The sequence below is a fragment of the Sphaerodactylus townsendi genome, linkage group LG02 (assembly GCF_021028975.2).
Source record: "Sphaerodactylus townsendi isolate TG3544 linkage group LG02, MPM_Stown_v2.3, whole genome shotgun sequence".
Classification (NCBI taxonomy): Eukaryota; Metazoa; Chordata; class Lepidosauria; order Squamata; family Sphaerodactylidae; genus Sphaerodactylus; species Sphaerodactylus townsendi.
Genome location: NC_059426.1, coordinates 141,498,035 through 141,523,981, shown reverse-complemented (window position 1 = coordinate 141,523,981; position 25,947 = coordinate 141,498,035). Strand labels below are relative to the sequence as shown.

Here is a 25,947-nt window from a genome sequence, read left to right as displayed (position 1 = left end):
AGAAAGAGAGAGCTGGGGTAGGGGGCAGAAAGAGGTGGAGAAGCAGGACAAAAATAGAAAAGATTGAGAAAAGGGGTGGCAGGATGTAGAATGAGAGGCATGGAAGAAGGGGGAACAGAAGAAAAATGGTGGCAATGTCCTCTCAAGTCCCTACTTGCAGGTTCCCACTTGATTTTTGCACACAACAGGCTCCCCTTCTTCACAGGCCCTTTACTGCCTACCATCCCTTTACAAAGTCAGGATTCAGCTTTGCAAAGGGGGGAAGGGGAGCCTATGGAGCCTACCTTCACAGGTACCCTGCTGGTTCCTACCCCTCTGCAAAGCAGGGATCCAGTTATGCAGTGGGGGCTATGAAGATGGAAGAAGTCTCCCCATCTTCACAGGCACCCGGCTGCCCCTTCTTGGCCAAGCTGGGAGGTTTAGGGGGTGGGGAGCTCGATTTCAGTGTTTGCTCCAGGCACCATTTCTTGTAGATATGCCCAGTCCCACCTCTCTTGCTCTGGGAGGATTAGTTTTCTGCAGCCCACTGTAGTTTTTTGTACGATGGGCTTTATTGCTAGTTGGCATACCATGAAAATCTCAGTATAGGTATTTTTGGATACTGGAGGAGGTATGAGACAACACAAGCTAATGAATAAACAAGAAAATCCCTCACTCTTAACAACTCTAATTCAAACTGCCCACCCCTCTGGTGAAAATGCTTCTAATGATTCATCAGCTTAAAAAAATTGCCATACGCAACATATGATGGAATGGTTCAGACAATTTCTATTATCTTCCAATCAAACAGGGAAAACAGTGGCTAAGGGGGGGGGGGGTGCAGGTAGTCCTAATGGTCCACAGTGAAACCCATTAACAAAACCCATGTAATATATTTTACTAAACCAAACTGAAAATAACACCAACACATTAGGTAGGCTTTTCATTTCTCCAGGACTCCGTCTCTCTGGCTGGATGTTCAAACAAAAAAATAAAATAAAAAGGAGGGGGGATTTTTCAGTCCGTGGTTGTGATACTTGGGTTGGTCTGAGTCAAACGGCTTGTGGGTTTCGATGAGGCTAAGAACGCAGGGCTAAAAGCATGAACCTCTGTAGTGCCTTGAATCTCCTTCCACTCCCCGCTCCCGGCGATGAGCAGGGGCCACGGGATTCAGGGGGCCACTGAAGAAATGGGAGGGGCAATTTGGAGAGAAAATGTCTGAATCATTTGGACAGGGAGGAGGGGGCAGGAGGAGCCGAAGGGAGAACGACGGAGCTCCAGCTGAGCGGAGCATTCCCCACTGTTGAAGGCGAGGGAAACGGTGCGCTCCGAGCGGCGGCTGGGGGGTGTCTCGCCCCGAGGCGAAAGGAGGCTCTACTGCAGCCCCTCTCCAGGGCACCTCGGCTCAGGCGCGCCTCTTTCCTCCGCGCTGGCTCCGCCTGCCTCCAAGCTGCCTCCTCCTCGGCTCGGCATCGCCTCCAGTCCGCCTGCTGCCTACCTGAAGCGTCCAGCCCGCCCAGGCAGGTGGCAAGAGGCGAGGAGCTGCCGCGCCCCGGGATCATGCCCGACCCCGCTTCCCTCCAGCCTGTCTGGCTCCAGCTCGGAGGGTGAGGCTGAAGGCTCGCTCAGGTAAGGAGCTCCAGCCTCCCGCTCTCCTGGGCGGCCGCGCTCCGGGGCCGGGGAGGCAGCGGGACCCTGAAAGTTTGGCGTTTGCCCCGAATCGCAGATCTGTGGCGTGGGGAGGGCTGGAAGTGGCAAAGAAAGCGGGGCGGGGAAGGACTCCTGGGCGCAGGACGGCTCTTGGGAGCCCCCAGGATGGGTTAGTGGCGCGTCCCGGGGTAGATGCTGCGCGCGGGAGCGAGGAGCCGATTTGTAAGGTAGCGCTGAGCCAGCCTAGGGGGCTCCCCAGTCTCGAGAGCCCCCGGGAGGAGCTGGGCAGTGGGGCGGGGAAAACAAGGCGGGATGCGCGGCTGGAGATGGTTCAGTTGGCCTTTTCCTAGCGGTTGCCCCGCGTTTCGCAGCAGCATCTCCCGACTCTCCTCGTCGCGCAGTTGTTGGTTCTTCAGACGCTGTTTTTAACTTCTCCCAGATGCATTTTCCTCAATGAGCGCTGATGCTAGAAGAAGACCGCTCGCCCTGGCCTTCGGGGAGGGGAGGGGGACAGCACTACCCGGAATCTGTGCATCTTTACTCTGAAGGAAGCTCAACGTGCACAGGATTGTGGCTCTGCACTCCGTAAGGATTAGTCTGAAAGGGGAGACAGACTGGACATTCTCCCCAAGTGGCATTTCGTTAGGGAAATCTCTCAGCTCTACAAGAATGAGGCACGCACCTCTTATCTTCGCACAACAACATTCAGCGCAAACCTGCTTAGGATCACAGCCCCCTTCCCTTGTATTACATAGCAAGGGTTACATAGCGTGTGATCCTAAGCAGGTCTACTCAGAAGTAAGTCGCATTTTATTCAATGGAGCTTACTTCAGGAAAGCTTTATTAGATGAGAGTAACCATAGAGGGTATTCCTACATAAGAGGGTTTGTTGGTTCTCCAAGGATATTGTGGGAGTTAATCTTCCCAACAATCCTGTGAGATTAAGCAAGGCAGACAGGTGATGAATCACCCATTGGATTTCGTGGATGTGAACCAAGAATTTGAACCTAGAGCTTCACAGTCCAAACCTATGGCTGTGTCCACCAAATCAGTCTGTTATTATTTGGTTTTATTCAGCAAGTGTATGCCATCTGTCTCCAAAGTAAAACCTATAGTTATTGCCTATATAACTCTAGTAACTGCATGCAAGAAGCCGTTTCCTCACAATACAGTGACCAAGGGATCAAATATGAGGGGGATGCAAACCTGCCCTTCACTGCTCTCTTGTCAGATGCACGGAGCAAAGCCACAAATAGTACACATCGCAGTTTGCTGGAATTCCAGCACTAGCTGTTGCTCTGTTTGTGCAATGCAGAGTCCCAAGACTGGTGCCCTTGTCAATCTTAATAATTGTGCCACTTTCTGTCCCCCTCCCCAATACCCCTTCCATCCTTCAGTCTTCCAGAACCCAAGGGGCAGACAGAATGGCAGGTTTTCCCCCTCAAGCGATGCTTAAAAGTAGTACATTTTGGGTTTCATATCCTGCATCTGTTGTTGTGGTTTATGGCACTTGCGCATGTGGGGTTTACATTGGATTTTGCTTAATGTGAATATAAAATTAGCATTGTCTAGAATGTGTATTTTTAAAATGGCTCTGTTCCTCTTACTGTTGGTCACGAGCAATATGCCCACCTGCTCACAAATAGTGTGTAAGAGACTGAAGGCCACTTTCACAGTTCAGGTGTGAAAAGCCTCTTTGTTACAGAAGTCACCATTATGCACGTTCACCTTCCCTGGAATTCCAGCAGAACTGCAATATGTACTACCTGCTCCCAACCAATTCTATGAAGGTCAAGGATCTTCTGGGTTCCAGGAGCACAGAATATTTGCCTCGCAGGGATGAGGCAAGTAGTGTTGAGTAATGTCAAGGTTAGAGTATTCGGCTTGAGAAACCCAGGACCAGATCTCTGCTGGGGACATGATGCCTACTGGGTGAGCTTGGGCTTAACCTACCTCATGGGGCTGTTGTGAGGAAATAAGAAATGGCAGAAGTGGTGGAATGGATGGATGTAAGGAATTAATGAATGTTCAGAGGGGTGAATATAGAATAGAATAGAATAGAATAGAATAGAATCTTTATTGGCCAAGTGTGATTGGACACACAAGGAATTTGTCTCCGGTGCATATGCTCTCAGTGTACATAAAAGAAAATACATTTGTCAAGAATCATATCAAGCTGAGCCTGTGGCTACATGCCATATACTGCATATGAGGCAGTTTTACTCCCTGGAGAGTTGCTATCTTGTGGATGTAGACTGCAGTCATCTCAAGGGCAGGTGCCCATTTACCTCTGCTCAGTAACCACTGTCAAGAGGTAGTGGTGTAGCTACCTGGAGGTAAAGTGGCATTGCTGCCTTCTTGGTGTGGCAACCAGATTCTAAAACCACAATGTGCCTCATCACAGGAAGCTCTTTGACTGAATTTTACATACAAAGTAGGTTGTCAGGTCAATGGCTTACCTGGGCCAGTATTGTCCTCACTGACTTCCAACAACTCCTGATGCTCTCAGGCCCAAAGAGGTCTTGCCTGGCTTTTCAATCCAATATCCTCAAAGTGAAGCTGCCAGAGATTGCATCTCAGACCTTCTACATGCAAAATATGTGCTGTACAACTGAGCAGTGGCCCGTGTTCATTCTGTCCCAGGCAATATAATTTTTGTGCTATAAGGATCGAAGTTCATGAAAGACAAGACCTGCAGTATTCCCAGAGCCCCCACCCCTTATTTTTGTTTTGTTTTTTGGAGATGGAATATATTTTTTCCTGCAAAATAAAGCAGGAGTCCAGTGGCACATTAGAAACTAACAAATGTATTCCAATTTAAGTTTTTGAGAGCCAGAACTTACTTCATCAGATACATTGGAGTATAAACCTATCAGGCCAACAGAAACTGAGAGAGAGCGTGTTACAAAGACCATTGACATCTACCCTTACCTCACTGCTGCATCTATAAATCATGGATGGATTTACACTCTATTGTATGTGATAAAATGAGCTCTTATGAAAGCTTATGCTGGAATAAATGCTGTCAGCCTTTAAGGTGTCACTGGGTTCCTGTTTTATTTATCTGCTGTAGACGAACACAGCTACCCATCTGGAAATATTTTCCTGCCACAAAATATTCTGTCATATTGTGTTTCCCAACTGTGCTTTCATCCTGCTTTCTCATACTCATTGCCCTATTGCTACACACTGATTCATTAATTAATAACATGTTTGAAATGTAGAGTTCAAATTAGGTTTTGTTAGAAGTGCCTTCCTGTACAAGGGGGTGGTATTAAGGCATCATCATCTCTTGAGTGCTGCAGGAATGTGCTTAAATCCAGAATTCAATTCATAGAGGCCCCTCCCCTTTTTTGCATGAAATGTTCTTAAAAAGAGCTCCTGTTTCCATTTTCAATAATATTTTACTGGCTGGTTAGAAGCAAGATACTCTGAATCTACTGACAGCTCTGGATTTGCTAAAAAGTTCAAAGTACTCTAATAGTGCAACCCTAAGAACACTTTCCTGGGAGTATGCATCATTGAGACGACCTGAATGGGAATCTGAGTAGACCTGCTTAGGATTGCTGTTTGTTTCTCCAATTCTGAAGAAGATTTGCTTTGGGATACTACTAAGGGGGATCAGGAGCTATTTGCATATCAGAATATAAACAATCATATCTCAGGGTTCGCCAAAATATGGGTCATAAACTCATGGTGATCCCTGAGAAAAACACAGAAAAACAACTCTAGGGTGATATCATTTTATTTGAAGAATAATAATAATTGGATTTATACCCCCCCTTTTCTCTCCTGTAAGGAGACTCAAAGGGGCTTACAAACTCCTTTCCCTCTCCCCTCACAACAAACACCCTGTGAGGTGGGTGGGGCTGAGAGATCTCAGAAGAACTGTGACTAGCCCAAGGTCACCCAGCTGGCTTGTGTTGGAGTGCACAGACTCCACAGATTTGGATCAACAATGCATCACAAAATAGTGAATACAAGCCCTTGAGTTCACCAGAAAGCTTCATCAGGCTGGATGCTAAATACAAAAGGAAGGGGAGGGGGAGAAAATATTCTTGGGGTATATTGAACTACAAGTTTGCTGTCTAAAGCTGTCTTAATATGGAGACCATGAGGTCTTGCAGACAATCAGATTACATGGTGCCAGGCGCAAATCAGACTTGCAGATGCCCCCAAAGGCTTCTGGGGTAAAGAAAACAAAATGGAATCTCTCCCTTTGAAAATGATTAGAAATGATGAAAGGGAGGCATGTAGCCAGAACACCCAATTGCTGCAGTTCCACATACCTCCAGCTATAGATGGAGTCACATGAAAGATGTTGGAGATGTAGTGAGGGGGCACTATTAAGAGCCAGGTGAGCAGAGATGGGGCTGAGAGTATGTGCAGGACAAAAGACTGTAGAAGAGAAATGGGATTGAAACATGCTGCATTGTATAAATTCAGAAGACAACAGCAACAACAATAGAGAAGAAAACTTTCCTGTATATTGGACACCTGCCAAAAAACCCAGTCACTTCCTCCATGACCTTTTTTCTTAAATGGAGACAGACCAGGTATAGAGAAAAGAATAGGCACTGGCATTAAGATGTGCATCATAAGAGTACTTGGCACAAGTACATCAGTCAGACAGGTGCCAGGTAGAATTATTCTAAACCCACTGACTGGGGTAATTCTGTACAGGATTATGCTGTTATTTGTGTAACTTCAGGAAATAAGCTATCATGTGGTCCTTCCTGCATGAAAATGTATACACATAATACCCAAAAGCAGTAGATAGATACTTAACCCTTTTCTTTTTCTTCTCTTTCTTATTTCAAAAGTCCATTTCCTTCTGTTCCACCTTAGTACGGTTGCAAACACAAGACACGTGTTTGCAGCACAACCAAAGGAAAGGGGATGATTTGGAGTAGAAAAGTCAGTATTGTGACTAGTTTGGACCTCAGAAACTGTTGAATTAACTTCTTTTGAAAAATTACATTACTCTACAAACTCTCTGATTATTGTTTCCAGCCTGTTTCAGCCTTTCTTGCTACAGGCTCCCCTCCCTTCTACAGTGTGTCATCTGAGCATCCGGGAGACTATGTCCCTAGAAAGATGAATTACAAGCACTTTTACAAGACAAATCTCTGATTGTCAGGTTTTTGCTTTATCCCTTTGGCTTTTGAGATCTAGGCAGCTTTCTACAAAGATTTCAGATCTGAAAGACATGAAAAGTTCTGCTCTGTCATTGCTGATGGCAGACTATTCTCTTTGTGTATTAGACACCTCCCGATAAAACCTGTATTTTATGCTTTCTTAAAAACTCAGCATGAGTGCACACATTTATTTGACTCTTTTTCTTTCAAGACCACATTTTCAACAAGAAACATAGCAGTTGAATGTGAAGGCCCAACAAATAGGCAGAATATCACAGCTGAAGTGACAGGGATTTCTGCAAAGCATCCCAACTTGGCTATTAGAAGTACCTGGATATTCCATGATTCATCAGCAACTGGTTCCAAGTGATCTGCAGGCAACCAGGAACTATGAAAGCTAAGAATGCTAAATTTTGGGAGAACATGCATGTCTCTCTTGAGTACAGAGGATACATCCAAGCCTTGGTATAGTTGCTTGAGAGTATATAAGAATGTGATTTCTGAAAAGGTTTTCACCTGGGCTGAATGTGAAGTAGTGGTTAAAATATATATCTTGTGAGGAAGTTCTTCCAATAGCATGTCAAGACAATCCATTACTTATCCAAAAGGCAAAACTGCAGCATCCGAGGAACAGGTCAAACATTTTGTAGATACATCAACTTTGGAAGGTAGCATCAAGTGGTGGATTGCATGGGCGAAATTAAATTAACCATTACTAATGAAGAGTCACAGACTGCAGAGTCAATTCACACAGCCATCTGCAAGACAAATGATGAGAAATGCGCGTAACTTCCAGCCCTGATTCTGCCCCAACTATCTCTATAGGCTTGTCTGTTAGTTTTAGATATTTATACCTCACTTCTAATGGGACTCAAAATGGATTATAATATTAGTTTCTTCCTCTTTTTCCTTACAACATCACCACTGTGAGTTAGGTCAAGCTGAAAACATGCAACCAGTCCAAGGTTACTCTGCAAGTTTCCATAGCAGAATGGGGATTTGAAGCTGGTTCCCCCAGATCCTAAGATCATTCTAACCACTAGACCAGTGGTTCTCAACCTGTGGGTCGCGACCCCTTTGGGGGTCGAACGACCCTTTCACAGGAGTCGCCTAAGACCATCAAAAAACACATATTTCCAATGGTTTTAGGAATTGAGACACAAATAATTTTATGGTTGGGGGTCACAACAACACGAGGAGCTGTATTAAAGGGTCACGGCATTAGGAAGGTTGAGAACCACTGCACTAGACCATGCTGGCTCCTGAACTGTGCCAAGTCAATTGCTAACGACACAGTGGAAATTATTGGTTCTGCTCTTGGGATTAGGTCATACTATTCTGCATTCTGATTTATCGTAGGTTCATCTTGGTTCTGTTTGATCATGGGGCACTCTGGGGGAGATATGTCTATCACAGAAGTAGCATTTAGATTTTTCTGTACCTGGAGATGGAACACTGCAGAACCAACCTGTGTTCCTTCGTCTTCCTGTGCATCGATTGGTACAAATTCAAAAACAGAGCTGCTGCTGCTGGTTTGGATTATGACAACTTCAGTCAGCCGCTTTTCTGGATGTTGTTACATAGATAACATGTATGAAGGATTATGAAGATGTTATTATTTTAATTGTAAGTTTTAAACATTTAGAAATACATTGCTCTGGTAAAGCATACCAAACCATCAGATGCAATCAACAAAATAACCTGTGCAAAACTAATTATAATTTAAAAAGCTACTTATAAATTACAATACTGGGGGGGATCCACACTATACATTGAATACAACCCTTAACCTGCCATGAATTATGAGAATAAGTTATACATAAAGAACAGAGTCCTTCATATTTCCTGAGCAATTCTGTTTTCTTAGAAGCTGCCCTTTCTTGAACATATTATTTGTCACCTGAACTATCCAAACATGAATAACCAGAATATAGATAGATTTCAGCATAATCAAAATACTCCTTTTTGAACTGAATGCCCTTTGACTATTTCACCAAAAACATGACAGCTAAATTTCCATGCACGCATTCTTTTCTCCACCAATTCACACAGTTTATGAGTTTACCTCATTTATCATCTGCCTATCTCACTGAGACTGAAGATGGATTACAAAGTTATAAAACAATATAATAAAGACCAGTATAACGCATGCAACAAACAATGAGATAAAACTGGAGAACAATTAAATAAAGATGGTATAATAGATCCAATTAACAATGCAGTGTGAATGAGCATGTGTGTGTGTGTGTGTGATGGGGTAAGTGCCTACATTTTTCATAGAAAATTAAAACTATCCTTACAAAAACTGCCCTGCTGGACTATTCTCTTTTACTACTCCCCTGTTCCCTCTATAAAAATGCCCTCCCAAAGAGTTCCATTCTAGTTGCTTTGTGGCTTTGTTGTATGACTCCTGACATCTGATGAGTGAAGTAGGTTTGGGGGAACATTCCCTTTTCTCATGTAACACTGAGGTCTGGGTAATTGCGAGATTTTTCATTAATTGGTTCTCCAATTTGAAGTTGAACTCTGTGTCATTTAAAATGTTACTTATATTGGTCTTGGTAGATTCCTGGGAAAGGTGGATGTATATACATTTCCCTGTCCTCGGTGAAATTTGTCGCTTGTCCTGTTGTAATATCTTCTCTGAATCTCATTAGATGTCTCCTGTTCCAATCTCCAGACTTCTAATGAAGAAGCTACATCAGGCCAACCTGGCTACCTCCCACTCCTCAGTTCCTTGCTGTTTATCTTTGCCCCTAACTTATTTACGGTCTCCGTCAGCTTTTCAGTGTTTGTCTCTGTGCCAGAACCACACCTGTCCTTAAACAAGTCTGTTTTTCAAGTCAGATTGTTTGAGACAGCACATTTCAGATTTGTGTTTGTCACTTAATTTTTTTTTAACACTTAAAAATTTGTTGGGCACTTCTTAGAAATAAGCTGCAACTGTTCTCTCCCAGAGCTTCTATCTTTCATTGCAGAAGCCACAAAGCATGGAAAGAAAATAAGCAAGAGAAAAGGAAGGAACGACAAAAACACTGATAATAAGGTTGCACCAACATTCAGTGACGCCCAGTCACAGCATGCCAGTTCCATTAAAAAATCCATATCTGACATCTCTCGCCAACCTCTCCTTCCTTGTTTGCCAGTGCCTGGCAAAACAGCACACATTTCCTTGTCACAAACCTCTCCATATTAAACATTATGTCTTGGCATATGTCAGAATTGGAAAGGGGATTGTAAGGAACTTCAGAAGGACTTGAAACAAAGCAACTTAAATCAGTTCATTTATTCCATAAACTTCAACGGTCTCAATACACGCAATGCGAGAACTGACCCCCCTCGGCTAGAGCTGTCGTTTTTACAGACGAAGTCACTGCCCCTCCCCCTTGCACAGTCCCAAGCAAAGTTTCACACAGGAAAGCAAAAGTGAGCTTCAAACATATATGATAAGCATAGCAAGGTCAGTACTCCGGGCAGTAAGCCCAGTACGAGGAATCTGCCAAGGTCGAGACGGCTGGGTGAGCGCACTAGCCCCCACCCTTACAGGGATTCAGCAACCTCCCTTCTTTTTGCATTGGAACTACTTGAAAGCAGCTTCCTTTTCATTGGAAAGGAGATGGAACAGAAAGGAGAGAGAAAGATGGTTGTGAAGGACCTGGCTATCCATTTTAGGCTATCAGTGTTCCTAACGTGATCCACCTTTTTAAAGTGGGATTTATTTATTTACTTACTTCATTTATATCCCCTCTTTCCCCCGGTTTTAGGGATCCAAAACAGCTTACATCGTTCTCCTGTTCTCTGTTTTATCCTCCGAAGAATCCTGTGTGGTAAGTTAGGCTGAGAATGAGTGACTGGCTCAGGCCCAGCAAAGTTGTTGTGGGTGTCCTGGCTGCGTGGCTATGGTCTGGTGGTTTTAGCATGTGCCTCTGAAGATACTAGCCACAGATGCAGGCAAAATGGTGGGAGCTAAAACCACCAGACCACAGCCACATAGCCTGGCAAACACACAGCAGCCAGCTGATTCCAGCCATGAAAGCCTTCAACAGTACATTGACCCAGCAACTGTCTATGGTAAATTGAGAATTTGAATTAGGATCTCCCAGATCTTTGTTTGACACGCTGATCACTACATTATATTGGCGATCAATGCAGCTGTGTTCTGCTCAAAACAGAATTTAAGGATCCATCTGGAGTGAAATTGAATGGGATCAGAACTAATTGGAATCTGAAGGTTCTGCTACATAGCTGGAGGCTTACTCGTGGAAACTTCACGGCCAAATCATGCACTAATAAAGCAGTATACCAGCAGCAGACAGCAAAATCCTTTTAATTGGAGGGGGCCCCTCATAGACTTCAGAGTCAATGGCAATCATACTTCCTTTTTCACAATGGCAATCGTGGATCCTTTCTCACAAGGAAGTCTACTGCATCTTTGTCACAAGCTGTCTCCTGTAAATTCTCTTCTCACATTAGGATTTTATGTGGTAGGGATCATTCCTGCGACTTAAACAAAAGTAAAAAAAACCCGACTTTAAGACACTGGAAAAAATATTCCTTGTTTGTCCAAACACCATAGATAAGAATTCAAGTTTTCTAAGATTCCAGCTATTAATGTAGGCAGTCGTTAAATATTCTCTTGAAATTTTAACCAAACGAGGAGTTTTTCCCTTTAAGAACTCTATTATCCTCTCTCCTTTTGTATCCTCAAAACATATTTCAAAAAGAGGAATGAAAAAAATGCAGTCTTCAAAATACAGGTTATTTTTTTTAAGTGACAGCAGAGCAACACTAAAAATAAATGGTAGCTGGTATGTTCTTTAAACATACAATATTATTGTTGTTACTAAGAAGCCAGGCATTCTAGGTATTGCAAGACAATGATAGCTATAGTCCTGTCACGGAGCATTCAAAAGCCAGGAAGATGTAAAGCCAGAACAGTAAGTATCGTATAAATAGAGAACAGAATTAAGAGGTAGTAGAAGAAAGATACCATGATTACACATACGGAAAAATGCTTTTTGCATGAACAAAGTGTATGCATTTTAAAAAATACATTTAAACCATCACTCTTCTGACCCTTTTTATTAATGTGTGTGGGAGGTAAGGAAGCATCAGGAAAGATAGGCTGTCTTATTTATGCATTCTATAAGTGAAATGGTAGAATTTGGTAAAATGATTTGGATTTCTTGTGTGAGGAATCCCTCAATATCCATGTTATCTCCCATTATTATCACCTCCTTTTTTGTTTCCACGAACACAATCCAAAGTAAATTAGGCACTCCTAAATGTGTGTACCAACAGCAGCATTTCACTGCAAAGGTTACACAATTTAGTGCCACACCAGGGTCAGTACACCCTTCACACACACATGCAAACACAAGAAAGAGCATAAGTTTCAATTAAATGAGTACCGTATATACTCGTGTATAAGTCGACCCGCATATAAGTCGAGGCATCTAATTTTACCACAAAAAGCTGGGAAAACTTATTGACTCACGTATAAGTCTGATAATAAGGTCGCACCAACATTCAGTGACGCCCAGTCACAGCATGCCAGTTCCATTAAAAAATCCATATCTGACATCTGGGAAATGCAGCAGCTGCTGGTAAATTTCAAAAATAAAAATAGATACCAATAAAATTACATCAATTGAGGCATCAGTAGGTTAAATGTTGTTGAATAGTTATTTCAAAGAAAAACAGTAAACTGGCTCTGTAAGTGGAAAAGAGGGTCAACAAGAACAATATGGTATCAACAATAACTTTAAAAGTACAAAAAAACCTTAGCCTTCAAGTCAGCAAACTAAGCTAAAACAAAGAGTTATTAAAATCCTTCAAAACTGGATTCCTCATCATCATCTGTATGTCCAAATGTGAAAACTCAACTTAGATTTTTTAAGAGGGATATTATCAGAGGAAATGAAAAAATCTACTTCATTAGCTTCTCCATTGTAAACAATGGGGGATGGGGGGCACCCTTTTGGGGATCAATAACTTTGGATCCCCTGACCCAAACTTCACCAAACCTGGCTGGTATCATAAGGAGACTCTCTCCGATGAGACCAGCCAGGTTTGGTGAAGTTTCGTTCAGAAAAAGGATCCAAAGTTATGGACTCCTCAAAAGGGTAGCCCCATCTTACTAATAGCTCCCATTGAAAACAGTGGGGAATGGGGCACCTCCTTTGGGGGTCCATAACTTTGGACCCCCTGAACCAAACTTTACCAAACTTGGCTGGTATCATCAGGAGTGTCCTTTGAGGGTACCCTGACAATTTGGTGTCGCTAGCATAAAAACTGCGCCTCCTGCAGGCCGGCAAAGTAAAAACACACAAAAAATTTTAATGACCCGCATATAAGTCAAGGGGAGCTTTTTCAGCATTAAAAATGTGCTGAAAAATTCGACTTATACATGAGTATATACGGTAGGCATAAACTGTGTCATATCATGAGTGTTAGGCCCAGAGGCGTATCTAAGCAAACTGAACCCCGGGGACAAAACCTGAGTTTGCTCCCCACCCTGTGATATGGGCAGCCACCCTCCCTCACCATGACCAAACAATGATTTTTTGCACCAGCTCACAAAACACCTCCCAATCCCAGCAAAACATACAGGGCTCTCTCCCCACCAACTCTCTTTCCTAATTTTGTCCTCACGCCAACTCTATGAGGTAGGTTGTTAGCCTGAGAAACCGCTCCAAGCCAGTGCAAGTGGGTATTAAGCATGTAAATCTCTCACAAATCACCCCCCAGCAAAACATTTACAAAACAAATATTAGCATCATCTCTCACAAAACACCTCCAGTGGAATCCACCCCCAAACAGCATCACTTTCAATGTTGCTTAAACTAAGGGGCCCAGATTCTACTTTTAAATCCACCTTAAAGGGAGAAACTGGGGTCCCCAGTTAAAACAACATTGAAAGTGATACTGTTTTGGGGTGGATTATCCCCACCCTGAAACAGCATCATGTTCAATGTTTAAACTGGGGACTTCAGATTCTCCCTTTAAGTCCATGCTGAAGGGAGTGGATTTAAAAGGAGAATCTGGGGAAATTTGGAGGGTACTTGCTGTCAGGGTGCAATTGTTAAGCTAGAAGCACCAATCTCAGGGTATCTTTAGGAGACTCTCCTGCTGTTACCACCCAGGTTTTGTGAAGTTTGGTTCAGGCAGTCCAAAGTTATGGATCCTCAAAGGTGTAGCCCCCATCTCCTATTAGCTCCCATTGGAAACAATGAGGAATGGGAGCATCCCTTTTGGGAGTCCATAACTTTGGACCCCCTGAATCAAACCTGACCAATCCTGGGTGGTATCATCAGGAGGGTCCCCTTAAAAAATCCCTGAAATGTTGGTGCTGCTAGCCTAAAAACTGTGCCCTCTGCAGGCCAAAAACTGGAAAAACACTAAAAATACAAAAAAAACACAAACATGCCTGAAATTTTTATGTGCCCCCTACATGACCAAATGGGGAATGCCCGGGGACATAGGGTACCCTGTGTCCCTAGGCAAATACACCTCTGGTTGGGAGCACCTAAATTTCTCTGCATTGTGCCCATTGTGTCCAGTAATCTGCAAGTGTCAGATAGATTGCCCATTACTTCTTTACCTCAAATGTTCTCTTTTTCTAATGGTCAATGGGCTTTTCCCCACTTCAAAAGTGAAAGTGGAGGGGACCCCTGCTCCGTGTTTGGCGCGCGGTTTCAAAAAGGTGTACTTCCGGCCAGGATCCGAAATGACGTGCGCTGAGGGGTGGGAGGAGCGGCAGAATTGGGGTGACTGCGTTGTCGCTGCATTGTCACTGCTGGTGTAGTGGGGAGTGCTGCAGGACCCCTGGGTATTTGCCGTGAGGAGCGCGCATCTAATGGTGAGTGGGAAATCGACCAATAATCTTTGCTCCTAAATTCTTGCATATTAAGGACATTGAAAATTAACTAACTTAATTGCTTGTTTGTTTGTTTTTGTTTGTTTGAATAAAATATGCATATCTTTTCCTAATAACTGAAGGTGGCTTACAAGTAACAATTGTACAACAATTTAAAAGCAACAAAAAACTAACCCCTTCCATTCAAAAAATACCCGCAGTTTATACTTCCATCCAAAAAATACCCCACGAAAAGCCCTGTGAGATAAAATTGCCTTACAGTGTCTCCTAAAGATTTCTAAAGGCTACGCTCCTCTCACCACCTCAGATAGTTCATTCAACTAAGGGAAAAGGTTTGGGCTCTGGATGATGTCGAGCGAGCTGCCTTCAGTGCAGTGGGTGGGGGGAGCCAGTAGGCTGCAGCTTACGGGGATGTCGATTCTGGCCTATAAAAAGCTTTATTATTATTATTATTATTATTATTTATTAGGTTTATAAACCGCCCTTCCCCGAAGGGCTCAGGGCGGTGTACAGTATAAAAGAGCACAATCAAATTAAAACAATATAAATACAAGTTAAGATGGCTCTAATAATAAAAATAAACCTTACCCCATTAAAATGCAGCATCAATTAACTAACTCAAATAACTAACTCAGATGGCGCCTGTCATCAATTCCCACAGAAAATCCCAGTAGGGATGGTGGTAGGATCTGTATGATGTCAAGAAACAAGAGGTGGGAGAGGGAGGGAGGGCCCTTTCAACGCGCTAGGCCCCCCTGCTAAAAGCCCGGTGGAACAGCTCAGTCTTACAGGCCCCGCTGAACTCAATGAGATCTCCGCGAGGGGCCCGGACAGTTGGAGGAAGAGCTGTTCCACTCAGGTAGCACAGAGAGGCTGTAAAGCGCCCTGGCCCGGGTGGGAGGCCAGCCGCATCATGGAGGGCCAGGGATCACCAGTAGATTGGCCCCTCTGCCGAGCGCCGAGACCGATTTCGGGCGACATATGGGGTAAGACGTTGTCCCAAGCAGGTACGAGGCAGTCCCAGGTCCGCTGCGAAGGCCTAAAGCGTTAACACCAACACCTTGAAAAATGATTCTCGGTATTCATTGGTAACTGCCAGTGCAAGCGGCGATACACAGGCGTAATATGCTCTCTCTCATGGCACCTCCCGTGAGCATATGCGCCGCTGCATTCTGGACCATTTTTAATCTCCGAATCAGACGCAAGGGAAGGCTCCGCCAGAGCTTGTGTTGCAATAGCTTCAGCCTCGGAGGTGACCGCTGTGCATGGACCACAGTGGCCAGGTCGGGCTTGGGAGAGGAAGGGGCCAGCCGGGCCGGGCCTGTCGAAGAGATGGGTAAAACGCTTAACGCTGGTTACATGGGGCCACCTGGCCCCATTGAAAGAAAGACGAATCCAGGGTGGGACCCCCCAGGTCGCTGGAACAGCAGGGGGGGGCTGGTGCCAATATATTCTCCCAGCACCGTGGCATGGAAACTCTAACCTTCCCTCACGCCCCAGCCAGAGTGATCTCCGTCTTCGATGGATTCAGTTTCAACCTGCTCTTGTTTTCAACTAACCAGCCACGGCCACCAGACAGTGCTGGAGAGCCGCAGGGGCGGGCGGCCGCTCATCGTAATAACAACAGAATAGAGCTGCGTCATCGGCATACTGGATGACATCGCCAGCCCAAAGCTCCGCACCAACTGAGCAAGGGGTCGATATAGATGTTAAATAATAGCGGGGACAGTAGCGCCCCTTCGAGGCAATCTCTTGCACCCACAATGAAGCGAGCACCTCCGGAAGCTTGGTCCCCAACACTACACTTTGCTGCGCCCGGTCCCGGAGGAACGAGTGCGTAATCCATTTAAGCGACAGTGTCCCGCACTCGAAGCTGCCAGCGGTGGATCAAAGCAAGGTCGTGGATCGCACTCACATCAAACGCTGCCAGTTAGATCTAACAAAACCAGCAGTCCGACCTCCGGGTCAAGTTGTAAGCGAGCAGCAGATTCTGTGACGGCGATTTGAGAACAGTCTCCGCCCCATGCCCAGCACGGAAACCAGACTGAAGGATCAAAATCGATGCGCCCTCCAGGAAAACCCCGCCAAGCTGCTCCAACATCACTCTCTCAATTACCTTCCCCAGAAACTAAAGATTCAAACGGGCGGTAATTGGCCAGATCACCAGGATCTAACGATGGTTCTTTTTCAAGAGTGGGCGGACCACTGCCTCTTTCAACCCACCAGGGAAAACTCCCTTTGCTCACAGGGAGCTCTTGATGATACTCAACAGGTGGGGTCGTAGTTCGCCTGGCACGCTTTAATAAGCCAGGAGGGGCACGGATCCAGAGTGACAGGTAGTAGGTCTTAAACAGCAGCCAGGGCCCTGGTCGACAGCTGCTCTCCGAGCAGGGAGAACTGGGCCAAGGGCCAGAAGATCGGCAAGGGAGCCTCCAGTTCGCTTTATATTGTCTCTAAGGTGGCAGGTAGGTCGTATGGCGGAGCGACATGACTTTCTTATCTGCAAAAGCTCATAAATGCCTCTCACAGCTAATAGCCAATTGACAATTTGTAGACCCTCAGATAATGAGGTCAGGGGACCTAATAACACACACGAAACAATTGTGCATGGGCAGAGCATAGCAGACGCCGAGGGAGGTGAGGAGAAGAAAAGTCTCTTCGCCCTTCCTTCGCCGCCACCTCATAGGCCTTCATATAAACGCCTCTCTATAAGATGTTCGTAGCCTCGTCACGAGCTTAGCCACACTCGCTTCTTTAGTCGCCTAAGGTTCCCGCCTCATACCGCGTGAGCTCCTCAGTATACCAGGGGGCTGTAGATAGCGAGCCGGGCGTAGAGGACGCCGGGGAGCAATCACACCTCGGGATGGCATCGGAAAGACGGGAATCTCCAGTCTTCCACTAGCTCATCGAGGGTGCCGGTGGGTTCAGAGTCCCAGCAGAGCATTCAATAGAATCCAACAGGATCCAGGATAAGTTCTCACGCTGGCGGACAAAAAATAATACAGCCCATCGCCTTTTGGTGAGACAACAGGGTTGTTGTGGCACGGCCCATCCAACCTTCAGGGCATAATGGCTCGCATCGCATGGCACTCTATCGATAGAGGACATGACCATATTAACCCCCCCTCAACTGGCATCCAACTGTCCAACGCAGGTGTAAACCGCCTCGTGAGTGGGGCCAGAATTTACTACAAGCGAGAGGCCTCCAGTGCTGCCATGGATGACACAATTAGGTAACCAAGAGTCATGCATATGAGGCGCGGTGTCGGCGATGGACATTGAAGTCCCCCCAGAACAATAAGCCTGGGGAACCGCAGAATGCCCAGTCCGCCACCACACTCTCCAGCAGCCGCTGGGCAGGCTATCTCCCCGCGCGCTTAGGCTTAACGGTACACCAGGAGAACAGCCAACCTTTCCTGGGCCAGCCACTCCAAATGCCGTACACACTCCAGGCCACACATCGATCTCCGTGGACAGGGATGCAGCCCTAAAAGGGAGTGGCCATTACGGATGAACATTGCCACGCCCCTCGCCCGCCCGGGTGTTCGTGATCGGTGCAGACATCGCTAAACTCGGCCAGACCTCGCCTACATGACGGTCTCTCCTTTTCCTCGCGACTTCAGGTTCTCCGCAGGATACAAGCCAGGTCCATCTGCAAGTCCCTCGGAGAAAATCCCGGATGACTGGCGGTCTTATTATTTATGGACCTGGCAATACTGATCAGCACCAATGACGAAGCGGGGTCTCTCTGAACCCTACCACCTACGTTCCTCGGGATAGGTCGGAGGTCAGAAGGCGAGCGAGCATATCTACCTCTCCCCCACCTTCTCTCATATGGCCACCGCCTACCACCGTATCTACCCCGTCCCATTAATACCGGGATCCCCAGACCCCTAAGTGGGGCCCCCATTACCCACTATCCCCTTCCTACCAATTCCCGGCGAAAACTCTCCACCGTAGTGGACTCGGATTCGCTACTGTCTCTAGTATTAATATTTACACTAACTAAAATCACAATTTCAGCCAATGCCAGACCAATCAGTCTAGTGGCAGCAGCGATATAACTTATCTAATTTCTACAGCAGTTTACTAACTATGGTCATAACTAGTGTCCTGAATTGGTCTAGGAAGCAAACTGCCTGCCAATTTTTTATGGTGGGTGAGATCTGCTCCCTATGAATTAGCCCCTTAACAATGATTCAGTGGCTACATTCTAAATTGGCTGCAATTTCTGGGTTGTGTTCAAGGGCCGCCCAATGCAGAGCCCATTATAGTAATTGAACCACAGTGTATATGTGTCTTGTCACCTGCTCTGTCCTCCACTGACAGCAGAAGCCTCTGCACAGACTAGTTATGCTGTACCTCTCTCACTTTCCTATTATTTGACCATTGTGTTCAGGCTAAACCTGAGCATAAAGGCTCTTAGAAGTTGCCAAGGACCCAATCATACCCAGCCACTCCCTTGGAGCCTCCCATAAGAGTAGCTGGGGAGTCCACCTTCTGGAGCCCCTGTCATTTGAGCAATGCCTTGTGTTTCTTCCAAGAAGCAGCCATGCACAGCGTGTACATTCTCGTGTGTGGCCGACTGGGCAAGCAGCTCTGGCTGATGGCCTACATGCCTGATGTGAGTGGATCAGAAGCACTGAAACAGAATTTTTCATCCATGAAACGAGAACTATTTAGATGTGCCCTGTGGGTCTTTGCTGGGTAGTGAGATAAGAAAAGATAAACAGGAAGAGACAGAGCTGTGAAGATCCTTGAAGGTAAAACCACATACTTTGAATGTGTTATAGTTAGCTGAAGTGAAGGCATTTGGGACTTAGCAGATGGGCAAGGAGGAAGTCTTGGAACAAAATTAATGCTTGGAGCTCTCCAAGATATCAAATATATATCATAGAAATGCATAGATAAGTGGCTACAGAAAAGCTGGTGGAAGTTTGCAAACAATAGCCATTAATGCATGCAATCAGCATACAGTTCACAAACACAAGCTGTTCTGCATTCACTTTGAGCAGCTGGCCTATCTTGTCCCATCCTTAGCAACAAGCACTTTATAAGGAGAGAGATCTTGGCAGAGCAATGCAGAGCAGAGCAATGCAACTCAGTTTCAATTCATTCCAATAGGTTGACAAATGTAGGAGAAATATAAGTGAAACTGACAGATACTTGTATTCTTCCCGAGGTCAAAGCTATCTGTTCAAGAGAACATGGATGATACACCTGTATGATTGAAGCTGACTTATGCTGGGTCGGACCACTGGTCCATGTAAGTCAATGTTGTCTACTCTGACTGGCAGCAGAGGAAAGTCTTTCCCAATACAAGCTACCTGATATTCTGTAACTGGAGATCCTAGGGAGTAAACTTAGGAGCTACATGCATAGAGTCTATGCTCTGTCATATGTCAAGCCGATGTGTGCTGGGAGTTCCTGATGGAAACTTAGATTCTCAGGTGAATGGCTAATTTGGATGGGGACCACGGTGCTCAGAGAAAGAGGCTTAAATCCTCACAGTGCCTCTGGGTCAACTGGAGAGGTGTATTCTGAAATTCCATATTTCCCAGACACACACAGAGTTGATTTGGATCAGGACCATGGCAAATAGAGGGGGTAGACCCTCCCCCAATGTTTTCCTGACCTGAAGTGGCCCTGGAGTGGCCCCATTGTGAAAAAGTAATGTGTAGTTTATCAGTGTACATGTACATGTACCCAAGTGGGGCAAATTGCAGCCCACAAGACCATTTCAGGTTAGGAAAATAGTGTGTGGAGGAAAGGTCTAAGCCCCCACTGTCTTGATCCAGATTGGGGGCCCTGCATGCCTGGGAAGTGCAGAACTTCAGAACATGCCTCTTCATTTAACCCCCCTCCCCCCCCAGGAAACATAATGTGTAGTTAGGCCATGGCATGTAGGGTTGCCAGCTCTGGTTTGGGAAATACCTGGAGATTTTGGAGGTGGACCCCAAGGAGGACAGAGTTTGGGGAAAAGAGGGACTTCAGTGGGGTATAATACTATACAATCCATTTTCCAAAGAGGCCATTTTCTCCTGGTGAACTGATCTCTGGAGACCAGTTATAATAGTGGGAGATCTCCAACCACCACCTGGAGGTTGGCAATCCTCATGGTACATCAGTAGGCAAAGACTGCTTTTGAATTTCAGCCAATATATTACAATTCTCTGTGACAGATTTTGAAGTTTTACCAATTTCTAAACCTTGGTCCATTATGCATGGAACACTTACCTCAGGGCTTTTCTCTATGCAATGGGCTTGTAGTGGGCTCTCCTCGTGTTTCTCTATTTACACATGAGAAAGCAAACGCTCCTGCCACAGAACTTTTCTGTAGAGAACTTTCCCAGGCCTGGTACCTTAACTCCACTCATGAAGTGATTCTTAAGGGCACAGATCTCATTACACTTGGTAAGATTGCTGGCTTAGCCTTTTAAACTGCACTTATGTAGACATTACTGTTCCAAACACAATACACCCCCCCCCCACCCAAATGAAAGAGGCAAAACAATTTCCTGGACCACAGGTACTAAAGAAGGGGACTGCCCTAGTGCTGATATTCACTCCCCCTCCACTCCACACACACACACTTCCTCCTGCTGCTGCTCTGCTGCTGCTGCAAGGAGACAGAGAGGCTTCATATTTCTAAGCACTCAGTATTATATTGATATATTGATATGAGAATTACAGGTTGCTGTGTTTTGGCTAAGCCCTTGTGAGTGAGCTTTTCTGTGTCTTGAAGCAGCCAGCAATATGGAAGGGGTGGGGGTGAGGGGGAAGGAATATGTGAGGGAGTGGGAAAGCTGGCTGTGTGTGGAGGGAAGATGTGTAGGGCAAAGCTGTGCTCACTGGCAAATCTGCTCTGCTCTAGCAGCAAAGCAAATTAAAATTGTGCTAGAAGTGGTCTCGCTTGCTGTGGAGAGAATGGAAAGAGAAAGCAGGCCTTGAGGAAATACATCTGTACAAGAATCTTGCCAAGGTGGACATTCACCACCATCGCATAGCAGGCACCTTGTGCATAGTCGACCTAGTGTAGTTCTGGACCCACTTGCAAATTCTCCACATTACTTTCTCCCTACCCAACATAACTTTCATATGAGGTGACATTGATCAGGTGTTACTGTGTAACAAGCTGAATTGTATGTTCATGTTGTGTCTCCTTCAATGGAAAACCCAAATTTGCCACCAAACTTTCCAGAGCCTCTTCCCTCAATATACCCTGTTCCTCCTCTTCCCCACTCCTGTCCCCATGACTCTTCTGTGGGACTTCTATGGGAACACATTTTAGGTCCTGACCCACAATTGTAGCATTCAGGAGTGCAGGCACCAAATCAAGCTGGACATAGATGTCTTTATTTCTCTTTATGTGTTACTGTTGCTTGGATCTTCTGTGAAGTTACCTTCTTTAGTTTATAAATATTTTATAGTCAAGCACAGAAACATCTATTGATGAGCTGTCTCATAACACAATAGTTTGTGTCCTGTTAAAAATCATCCCAAAACAGTTCTGGGAGTGATAAATATTTAGGGTTACCCACAGCAATGTCTGGACCAAGGCAATGATTTTCCTTATCAAGTGACCGTGAAGTGGACTTCTCCAGTTCTTCCCGTGAGGCTCTGGGGATGATGCCTGTAGTGCTTTTCTGGGGAAGCAGCCATTCCTGATTGGCTAATCAAGAAACAAACATAAATATGACTGTGGGGACAGGAAGGAACTTGCTCTTTCCCCAGCAACCGCGTGTGACTGCCGAAGGAGGCTTTCAGTTCAAGGACTGTGTGCCAATGTAGGTCTTGTTGTCAGTCTGCCTTCTTTGTCCTGCTAATATGATCTATGAAGCCCAGTAAATATATTCATGATATAATGAGCAAAAAAATGTGTTCTAGCACCAGAGGATATCTTGTAAGATCTTTTGATGCATTTCGGTGGTTTATTTGACAGAGGTGATAGCACTAGAAACTGAATGTTCTTTTCTGTATGGTGGCTTGCAGGGAGAACCAGATCACTTCTGATTTGAGGACAAAGCAGCAGGTGTTCCTGTGCACTCAAAATGCTCATTTACAGAACAGCAGGAATGGTTCAGGCTCTGTGGAGTGTATGCATTTGAGTAGAAATCTGTGCAACTATAGAATCTGCTATGAAGCAGGGGAAAATCAGCATTCTAAAAATCATTCCTGCTAAAGACATACTCAGAAATTTTCTAGTACGCATATTTGAACTGGGACAGTACTTACTTACTTATACATACCCTGTCCAATTCCCGGCTGAAGATGGGCTCAGGGCGGCTTACAAAGTAGAATAAAACCAATACAGGAGCAGCAGTGGTGTAGTGGTAAAGAGCAGGTGTACTCTGATCTGGAGGAAGCTGGTTTGATTCCCTGCTCTGCTGCTTGAGCTGTGGAAGCTTATCTGGGGAATTCAGATTAGCCTGTACACTCCAACACATGCCAGCTGGGTGACTTTGGGCTAGTCACAGTTCTTCTGAGCTTCCTCAGCCCCACCTACCTCACAGGCTGTTTGTTGTGGGGAGGGGGGGAAGGGCAAGGAGATTGTAAGCCCCTTTGAGTCTCCTACAGGAGAGAAAGGAGGCATATAAATCCAACTCTTCTTCTTCTTCTTACATTATAAAATCACAAATAACCATTATAATATAGAGCAAAACTAAAATAATTATATTTTTCTTCTTTAAAACCAAATACCCCAGCAATCCCCCAGCCTGATAATTCTCTCTTCCTACTATCCATTGTTTATTGAGGGAAGAGGAAGGAGACAGTGAGAAAGCCAGAATGGTCCAACAGATTCAGATGATGCTGATGGTAACAACATATAACATCCATTATCAATATGGGTGTAGGTGTGGGAGGCAGGCTACTGTGGATGGAATAAACGTACAGATTTGGAAAAAAGACCCAATCCCATTATTCCTTTGCAAAACTATGCACACAGAATCAACCCCTTGCCTTTTAAGTGACAAGTTTCAAGAAGTTAAATGAACAGAAGATTGCTTGGAGTGGACTTGCTAGGGTTGCCAAGTGACTAACTTTCCATTGGAATGGTAGTCCTCCCCCACTTTCTGGCTGATTCCTAAGTGAGCCTTTCCCCTATAATGGAGGGAAAACAAGAATTTTGAACTATTATTTTTTTAAGGCAAAGAAATTTGCTGAGTTGCACCTTAAAGATGTTTTCGGCATTTGGCTTTCAATTAGTTTTCATTTTCAATTAGTTTTCATTTTCAACATTGGTGTTTCTGTACCTTAAAATACTGCAGCTGTCCTTGACTGCCTTTACCCTACAGGTAACTTCTCAGCTAGAGGGGGCGGGATGTGGAAAGACAGTGAGCCACAGAAAGGGGGAGCCATGCACCTTAGATGACTAGTGTTCTTTAGCATCCTTGATTTTTGACCCCGTTTCTTTGCCATTTGGTCCTTGAGTAGTGTGTTTGAGCACATGGGCTCCATCCTTTTACCCCCCTGACCCTACTGGCTCTGCCCATGAAAGGGTGGACCCCAGTGGTGGGATCCAAAAATTTTAATAACAGGTTCCAATGGTGGTGGGATTCAAACAGTGGTGCCGCCACACACACACACACACTGCCAGTCCCTATTGGGCAGGGAGGTTACTTTAGTAACCCCTTCTCGGCACTCAGAAAGAATTAGTAACCACTTCTAGAGAAGTGGTGAGAACTGGTTGGATCCCACCTCTGGTGGACCCTGAGCCATACAAAATAAGAGCTCACAGTGCTAAGAGTAACCTGCAGCCCATGATTTCCAGTTTGATTTGAGAGAGCCAGTGAACTCTGCCTGGTCTGCCTGCTAGGCAGGACCTGCCCTGTTTCCAGCAACTTAAACAAAGGGGAAAAAAGAGGCACAATATGGTGAACAGGACTAGCAATGGTTGATGATGTGCATCATTAAACTTTGCAGTGTGAGAGCCAATATTATTTGCGGGTAGAGCCATGGTGCAGTGGTGAAACATCTTCTGGGCTTGCAGAAAGGTTCAATCCCTGGCATTTCCAGTTTAAAAGAACCAGGCAGTATGAGATGTAAAAGATCTCTGCTGCCAGTTTGTGTAGACAATACTGATTTTGATGGACGGGTGCTCTGATTCAGCATGAGGCAGCTCTGTGTGTTGCAGTAATTTTTCTGGTATTCTAAGCCATTTTGAGTCCACATTGAATGGAGAAAAGTGGATAAAAGTCCCCGAGTAAATAATATATACACTACATAAATGGTTAATTGGTTGGAAGTTGAACAGGCTTGGTTTATAAGCAGACTGCAGTGCCTGTGAAATGAACGCTTCAAGTATTCTGCCTCTTGATTTAATTGTGAGGTCTCTGGGATGAACTTACACTTAACAAAGTTAGAACCTTTTGCATTTATCAGTTTTGATCCAATAAATTTGCAATTGTTCTTTCTGTTGTGTATACTCCATCATGTTCTGTTGAAGTAGCACTTCTGGTGTATTGACATTTTTCTGAGCACTGAAAGTGCAGCATTTTGTACCAGGGAAAATCTAATTTTTAACTCCAAAATAAAGCTTACATTGCTATTATGATTGCCTTGTGAAATGAGACCATGCAAGTTTCACTGACATTGATTGGGTATTGCCTGAAATATATAGGGACAGACCTGGATAGATATAAATAAACATACACCCCAATTATATATATTCAGCCAACCTTAATTTTTTGAAGTCTGATAAACATCAAGGCTATGCCTTCATGTTGCCCTACCTTCATTTCAGGGACTTGTAGCTTTGCTTTTTTTCTCCCTTCCATTTTTAAATAATAAATGTTCTTGCTAGCATGTGTTCCTCTGTATCATGAAACCACTGCTGGAGCAATGTCTCATCAAGTCTATTTTTTTAAAAAAAATGCCAGTGTTGCAGTGTATCCTCCAGAACCAGGTCTTTTACCCTAATCCCTTATGGTATCGCCTTCAATAGGTCTCTGGACAGGTGGCACATACCTTTTCTAAAGAAATTTTAAAAACACATATTGTTCTTCTGGCACATGGTTGGGCTACACCCATTTTTTTCAGGTAGAAATAGACAAACTACAAATGTGTACACAGTATCCATCTCTGTATCCTCAGAGAAGGAGTTTTTAGGTTTAGGTGGAACAAGGAATTGCTTGGGGCAGGGGTTTGCAATTTTGGTGATCTTGTGGGCACTGTTGGAATTTTGAGAATACATAGTGGTTGCCACCACAACATGGTTGGCATAGGGTGCTAGAGGTTAGGGGTTACTATTACCTAGCTTAACAGTGTTGTACTTCTGCCAGCTCCATATCCAATTATCCA

At 44.9% G+C, this 25,947-nt stretch overlaps 1 protein-coding gene across 2 annotated transcripts in view; it reads left to right on the top strand.

Moving 5' to 3' along the window:
• The first annotated feature begins 1,122 nt into the window (after window positions 1-1,122).
• Window positions 1,123-25,947, top strand: part of SYNDIG1L (synapse differentiation inducing 1 like) — a 50,574-nt gene continuing 25,749 nt past the window's right edge. The window contains exon 1 of one of the 2 annotated variants that reach the window (XM_048483271.1): window positions 1,123-1,608. The gene's annotated coding sequence lies outside the window, so the exon portion shown is untranslated. Of the gene's footprint in view, window positions 1,609-19,852; window positions 19,913-25,947 lie in introns of those variants that run through there. The other variant, XM_048483272.1, reaches the window with a different exon arrangement.